The 8,045-nt window shown below is 44.8% G+C and overlaps 1 non-coding gene across 1 annotated transcript; it reads right to left on the bottom strand.

Moving 5' to 3' along the window:
- Nucleotides 1-7,170: 7,170 nt before the first annotated feature.
- LOC136547684 (small nucleolar RNA R71) lies at nt 7,171-7,279 on the bottom strand. The gene has a single exon (XR_010781648.1). It is a non-coding gene; the product is annotated as a small nucleolar RNA R71 (small nucleolar RNA).
- Between the last annotated feature and the right edge of the window lie 766 nt (nt 7,280-8,045).

Here is an 8,045-nt window from a genome sequence, read left to right as displayed (position 1 = left end):
CCAATAATGAGTCTACGAGTTTCATCACCCTTTTCTAAAACCTAAAATTTGACCAACAAAAGTTTTACAAAAAGTAGGATGCGATAAATTATGTAAATAAGTATAAGCCCTACCAATATGGTCTATCTAGGATAGCGGAATTGGTTTTATCTAATCAGTTTTTAGCAGGTACACTGACTTACGCTATGTAAGAAATCGTTAGCATATGGAAAGTGAGTGTGCGATGTGCCAAAAATCTTATGAATGCTGCTATAACCCAGCTTGAGTGAACGTATAGGCCGATAATGAATGCGATGCACCATAATCAAACAACACATAAGCTAGATGGGAATCAATGGTGAACATACCAGCCATCACCGGTTCATTTTGCAATATTTCCTTAGCCTCTGTGAAATTAACCTGTCCAGAACGGCTGACTGGCACCTTCTTCTTGATAATTGTTCACTTGACTAGACGAGAGTTAGCTGAGGGCTGAGCAGACTGGGCAGGCTAGTTTTGCGGCCAATCCTGGGCATAGTGGCCTTCCTTGTCACACTTGAAACAAGCACTAGGCTTGTTCCCTTATCCTTGATGAGGTGGGACCTATTGTCCCTGAGGCTGCTGTTGTTGCACCTGCTGAGTGGGTGCACGGTAATAGGTGGAAGGAGCCTGAAAGGTCTGAGAGGCTATCGAAACGAATGCCCACCCAAAGACTGATAGAGCACCCGCCTGACAACCTATACCTTCTCAGCATGGTGGTGACTAGAAGACCTAGTAGCCACCCGCTTGTGCTTCCATTCTACCTAAGAGTCACACTGCAAGCCCTCCATAGCAATCGCAGCATTCATCATAGCCCCAAAGGTCTGGTAGTTTCCTGTATATAACTCCTTTTATAGGCTACAAGAGATGCCATGATAGAAACAATCCTTCTTCTTCTCATCTGTATCAACGTGAGTCCCAGCATACTGTGACAAGTGGTTAAACTTGTTGACATAGCCCATCATGGACATGCTTCCTTGCCTCAGGTCTAGGAACTCCATCAACTTCCTGTTTAGAACACCAGCAGGAATATAATACTCTCTAAAGGCCGTAGTGAACTCCTGCTAGGTCACCTAGTGATCTACCGGCTGCATGGCATTAAATGTGTCCCACCATGCACTAGCAAATCCCAATAGCTATTGCGCTGTAAAGCGCACTTTTTGCTCCTCAGTTACTGTGAGTAGTAGAAACTTTTGCTCCAGAATATGAAGCTAATGATCTGCATCTAGAGGTTCAGCCATCGGCGTGAACATGGGTGGGTGCGTCTTTAAGAAATCTTGATAAGAGCAGGGTCCCTCAAGATCGTGGGCACCACCCCCGTTCCCACCATTTCCCCTATGGCCTCCACGGGAGATGCCACCGATAGCCTGTGCCAACAGCTCCATGGCACAGGCTGACTCGCGACGAGCAGCCAACATCTCCGCCATCATCTCCGCATGAGTCATCAAAGGTGGTGGTGGTGGAGGAGGAGGAGCCAGAAGTGGGGCCTCATGGCTCTCCCCGTTGCCATTCCCACTGCCCCGACCACTTTCACCTTGGTCTTCGCCAAGACCATGGCCTGCTCTGGCACTGGTGCTCCCACGACCGGATCTTAGGTTCATCTATAACTGATAGGAACCAACCATTTAGAACAACCCTCCAGATCAGGAACAAGAGATTAGAGAAATGATAAGACATTTATTAAAGCATTCTTTTTGTTATCATATCAATTTACTAATCCAAATTAGCACTGTGTATCATGGTTATTGCAAGAGTTGCTTCTATCTCGCTGTGGATGAGGAGTAAGCCTTGGGCAGGCTTCTTTAGTAATTCCTATCCTTGCTTTTGTGGACCATGATCCGACTTGGCACTGTATTAAACTATGTTGGAAACTTTATTTTCGAACTTAATTGCTTCCGCTTTATTTATCAAACTCGGTTTGTAATAACTTTTATTCGTACTCTGATGATGAAATGTATCTGTGAACTTTATGTAATATGTGGCATGTATGTTGAATCCTGTACGATCTTGGTTGTTGTAAATCGTTTATCGAGACCCGTCGTGGTACTCGACGGACTACCGGGTTTATATGGGTTCAGGTATGACAGTGCGACCGCTTGCGGGCTGCCATTGTACTTGTACTCTTATAAATTGGTCGATTCTGCGACAATTTCGTAAGTCTGAAAAATGGTTTGACAATGCTAAGTTTGGCAATTTTTGTAGAGCAATCGGGTTAAGGAGTGATGGGGTATTAGGGCTTGTTTTAGTAGCCTAACATGCCCTCTTAAGTACAGCATAGGTGGTTTGTCAATTGAATCATCGAATTGGATTTTTAGGACGCTTTAAAAAGTGTGCATGGCACGTTCCCGGCCAATTTCATCGCGTGGGCATGGTCACCGTGCCTCGGGCACTCGGCGTCGTAGCGTTGGCCATCCAACGCACACGCACACATGCACACATGCATGCATGCATGTGCATCACTGTGCTCGGTGGGACGCTGGGGGCCGTTTGGCCTGGCCGCTCTGCCCCGCTATGCCCTGCCGTTGCCGTCGTGGGCCCAATGCCATGGCCGGTCCGCTACCGCCTGGCGACTTTGCTTCATCATGTCGCTGCTTTGCATTCCATCATGTCGTGTCTGTGTTGCGTTGTGCTGTTCCTTTCTGACCAGGTGGGTGCCGTTCGTGTGGCCTTGCACACCATCACGACGCCATTAATGGCATCGCAGCGAGTGGGCCATGGCCTATTGCCGATGCGCTCACTCATCCAATGCGTTTGGGGTGAGGATCCCTCAGCCATGGCACCCACACCCCGCCAAGATGCACCCTAGTTGAAGGCTGATGGGTCCCACAGCCATCCCATCCGCCTGCATGCCCCTACTTCTCTCTCTGCCGCTGTCGTCACCTTGCGCCCACGAGCGCACCAGAAAGAAGTCACCTCTCTTCAATTCACCTCGTCCACACCTGCGCTCTCTTGTCCTCTCACTACCTATGCCACCCATAGCCTTGATGATGGCCGGTCGGGCACTAATTTGGCATTTCTGCCGTGGCGAGCCGTTAAGGCCGCGCTTGGGCGTGGGCGTGGATAGCTCGCTCGCCCATCACTCGCTGCCCAATTAGCTGCACCATTACCTTTGCTTAGGTCCTTCCTCCACCCCTCACACCTTAGCCTTGCCGCTACCAGCCCGCCTTGGTCGCTAGCGTGATGGTGTCGCCACAGTGCGCCGCCGCATCCCACCATCGCACATGGGTAGCTCGGTTTGGGGCTCCCTGGCCAAACCATCACCATAGCAGCAACCAGGGTATGTTAGTGGAGCTCTAGAGTAAGCCAGTTCTCCCCGTGGTGGCTTAGGGTGGCCTATGTGCTCGCGCCGTCGTCGCGCATGGCCGCGCGTCGTGGCTGCTGTTTCCACAAGCTCTGTCACCCCTATAAACTCGGCTAGGGTAGGCTCTAGGGTTGTAGGTGCTATTCAACTCGCTATCTAGGGTGGAGCGGGTCTCAGTTGGCCGGCGTGGTGGTCCAGTGCCATCGTCGCCACACCGGTGCACGCGGGGGTGGCTCGAGGACCTGGCCTTTGTAAAAAGGGATTGTTCCGAGGGCTAGTTTGCTTAAGTCATGACTATAGGAATAGGCCGTATAGTAGTCAGGGGAATAGCGGTTTGTTTGGGCGTGTTTTTGCATAAGTGGTTGGCGCGCGCGGGCCTCCCCGTCGCGGGCTGTTATCACGCGGTTGGGCCGCGCCCCACATGGGCCGCGCCATCGGGTCGCGTGTGCGCGTGCGCTGCGTGGGAGTGGGCCGCGTCGCTCGCTCATGGGCCGCGCGGGTTAAATTCACTTTTCAATTTATAGAAGATAGAAATAGCTTTGCATTTTTCGTTCTAAGTTGAACTTTGGAAATTAATATCAATTCATATAAGTATCCAAAAATTGTGAAATAAATTCTGTTGAGTTCCTAAAAATGTTGCCTATTTGATAGTATGGTTAGTTTATATATATCTGTGTGGATGCTAAGGTCTATTAAAGCATTTGGAAGTGCTAATATCATTTATATTAATAATTGAAGGAATTCTTGTGGCAAATTGGTAATAGCTTTTGATATGAAAATTTTATAGTAGGTCCATTAGATTATTATATGCTCACTGTAATTTTTGTAGCCTTAGAATAGGATGATAAATAGAGTATCTAGTACTCCTTGTTTTTATCATGTATAGAGTAAATCGATATTAAGAGTAAGAATGCCTTTAGTTGCTAAGTTAATACATGAAATGTTTCATACCTGTTTAGTGGAAATGATAGGCAACTTAGCATCTTAGTCAGTAGAGCTAGCTTAGTTGCTTGATAGATGTATTTTTATTTTAAGAGTTGCTGTTGCCGTATTATTAAGTGTTGCATCATCATTTCATGCATGTAGATAACGAGTTGGTAGAGTTCGTGCCTGTGGACGAGCAGGAGTACAAGGAGATCATTGAAGAGTACGAGGAGAAGATTCTCGTATAGGAGAGAGCCCTGGAGCCTTTAGTTGCTGACTTTATTGACACCCCGCCTGCCTAAGGCAAGCCTCGGTGCATAACCCTTATTTTGAATTATCTGAATATATATATATATATGTGATGTGCATTTACGTTACTGACATTTTATGGAAACTACATGCATAGATATATCTACCCATGAGTCCTACTAGCATAGGTCAAGTAGTTGCTATGCTCAGGATTTTGTAGCGTGAATAACCTACCGTTACTCACAATAGGTGCTTATTATTATCATGCATGATAAAAATGGTGAAAGAAAAAATGGAGATCGGGCAGGGATATGGTTTGGGTATTGGTGGGTGTAAGAGGTTGTGTCCTGCTGCCAATAGGCCATAGCTTGGTTATACTATTTCTCTGTCTTTGTTGGTTAAGGACCGGCCATTGCATTGGGTTTTAGGCAAGTCACAGACTTATCATCCTGAGCACATACTTGTGTATGGGCGTAGGGAAGGCTTGTTGCCCTCTTGTCGTGGGTTCCGGCTCTTTCTGGACCAACTGATTGGAGACGGGGATGGTGGAGGTCTAAGCACTGCACTGAGTCTGGGACTTAAGGGCATGAAAGTAATCACCAACAAAGGTTTAGGGGTTTAAACTAACAAATTCCATGAATTTTGGTGAATCTATGTTTTCTATAGGGTTTATCTAGAAAACCGTCAAGGTGGACCTAGATGTCAAAATTAATTATGCTTAATTGTGGCATAAACAACTCTAGAAGGTTCCATAGGACACCAGAAGACACCACACCATGGCGGAGGGCGAGAGGCCGCTAGGTGGGGTTGGCCGGTCTATGGGGCCCCCTATCAGCCTCTGCCTCATTATGTTAGTTCTTCACCGCCTCCTATGTTGCATCTACGCCATCCATTCAAGTCGATTTGATCCGAGGGCTCAGGATTGATGCTCTGGCCTATATATACAGCCCCTGCCACCCCCTGTGGCATCAAGAGAATCAAACCCTGATCAAGTCTTTTGAGAAGACAGAAACCCTAATCATCCTTAGAGCTCCACCATATTCTAGGGCATAACTAGCTAGGCTAGGTCTAGAGGGAGGCAAGCTTTGCTTGGACTCCTGATCTTGTCAAGAGCGTGGCTTAGTATAGCTTTTGTACCCCTCTCTCGTTTGTATCTGTCATTACTTTTATATGTTTGCTATAATTGTTATGACAATGTTTTTTATATCATTCATGTTCCTAGTTATAATGTTCATCATTTAGTTTGATTATATGCTTAGTATAGATAGATTGTCTTTATGTTCAAGCATAAGTTTGTATAGCGCTCGCTCTAGTGTACACAGGGTGAGTGGTTGACATTGTGTAAGCGTGGTGCTTATACGTTGTTTACCTACGGATGCACCCTATATTCTGGGCCATGTGGTAGATCGTGGATGTGACACTCCCGTTGAGTCCTTTGTAGTCCACTCCCTGAATATAGGACAAGTAGGATCTAGTTACAAAGGAAGACAAGCTCTATTCTTAATCTTCCTTAGTAATATCCCTTATGTGTAGATATGAAGTTAATCTTAGCCATGACTACTAAGTGTAATTGCACTAATCAACGTATGCTTTGACTTGTAATTAAGAATGAGTTAGGAATTATTCCTCTAATATTCTACTTAGCCATGCTAATGCCATAGAAAGGAGTACTCTGAGTGATCAATGATTAGTTATAATTTACCACTCATATATATTTATCTCTTGACTTACCCCTATTGTGAGTATAAGTTTGGTTATGGTTTATTTCTCCATCTTGTGTATAAGTTATCAATATATTCCAACTGCCTATCCTTTCCTATGGTAAAAATATAAATAACGATACATGAAATACTCCCGGGTGAAGTGCTACAATGGTATATTATCTATGTGATTGCAGATCCTTTTCATTCATACATTCTTCCAAGTGACAAGTAAATACCAACAAGCATTTCCAGCGTCATTGCTAGAGATTAAATTTGAAACCTTGTTCTTAGTAGCGATGTTAAGAAATACCAACAAGCATTTCTGGTGCCATTGCCGGGAAGGTAGCTAGGCAAGAAGGAATATTGATAAACTTATACTTACTGATGTGATTGAGGGAACCATATTCCCCTGCTCAAGCAGGATTACCCTTGTTTTGTCTACTTTTATATCTTATGTAGGGTAATGTATGACCAGTTTTGACCTTTCGACAAACTACATTGAAGATCTAGAAGCATTAATCAGGAGAACTAGAGCCAAACTCAAGAAAGTCTTAGTTTTAGAATTGGAAGATAACTAGATAAGGTGAAGCTTAACACCTGATTTTGAAGCCATAGCTAACAAGACTCTCGGTGAGTTCTCTGCTCCAACTATAGCCAACATCCATACTAGACCGACAACCAATGTCGGAGATAATAGATTTGAGCTCAGGCCAGCTCTCATCAACATGGTGCAAGCTAGCCAGTTTTGTGGAAAGGCACATGAAGATGCAAGTGCTCATCTCCAACACTTCTTGGAGATCTGTAGCACTTTCACCATCAAGGAAGTATCTAGAGATGCCATACTACTTCACCTCTTCCCATTCTCACTCCTAGGGAAGGCGAAGCAATGGTTCTATGCCAATAAAGATAGAAATACCACATGAGATAACTACTCCACTGCCTTCCTAGCAAAGTTCTTTCCCACAGGCAAGACCAATGCTCTACATAGGAGAATTTCAAGTTTCCAATAGCAACATGATAAATCTGTCCCTGAGACATGGGAACGCTTTCAATATTACATATCAAAATGTCCTCATCACGGGATGGAGAATTGACTACTTATGCGGACTTTCTACCATGGGTTGACCAACAGCACCTATGAGAACATGGATGCTGCTACTGGAGGTGCTTTCTTATCACTCACAATCCTAGGTGCAATAGCTCTCGTAGAGAAGATGGCCTCCAACCAAGGTTGGAATGAAGAATGTCTTTAGACCTGTAAGAGAGGTGGAGGTATGCATCAACTCAAGGAGGTAGATATGCTATCTGCCAAGATGGACCTGCTCATGAAGAAGCTCGAAGACCAAGCCAACGAGAAGCAAGAAGTCATGCACATTCATGATTCCCGCATGACATGTGAAGAATGTGGCAACACTGGGCATTTAGGGAACAACTGTCCTGAAACCCATGAGGATGTGAACTTCATTAACAATAACTACTATCGTCCTCAATAGAATCAAGGATGGAATTAGCAACAAAGACCAAACTACCAAGGTAATTACCAAGGTAACTATCAAGGTAATAATAATTTTAATAATCAACCACCCTTGATAGAGTTAATTTCTAGCCAAGCTAAATTAATGGAGGGCTTATCTAGAAAACTAGCTTCCAATGATAAAATCTTAGAAAATATAAACAATAGAATGGATAGCTTCTCCTCAGCCATTAAAAACCTGCATAGCTTTAATAAAATGATAGAAGCAGCTGTTGTTCCTCCAACCGACAAAGGTAAGATTCCGGGACAACCAGAAGATCTAGAAACTGCAAACCTTGTCGATATTCACAATGTGGCATACTACTGCATACAACCA

Source organism: Miscanthus floridulus, chromosome 3 (assembly GCF_019320115.1).
Source record: "Miscanthus floridulus cultivar M001 chromosome 3, ASM1932011v1, whole genome shotgun sequence".
NCBI classification, from domain to species: domain Eukaryota; kingdom Viridiplantae; phylum Streptophyta; class Magnoliopsida; order Poales; family Poaceae; genus Miscanthus; species Miscanthus floridulus.
The sequence above is the reverse complement of the archived record's forward strand: the minus strand, read 5'-3'. Positions and strand labels throughout refer to the sequence as shown.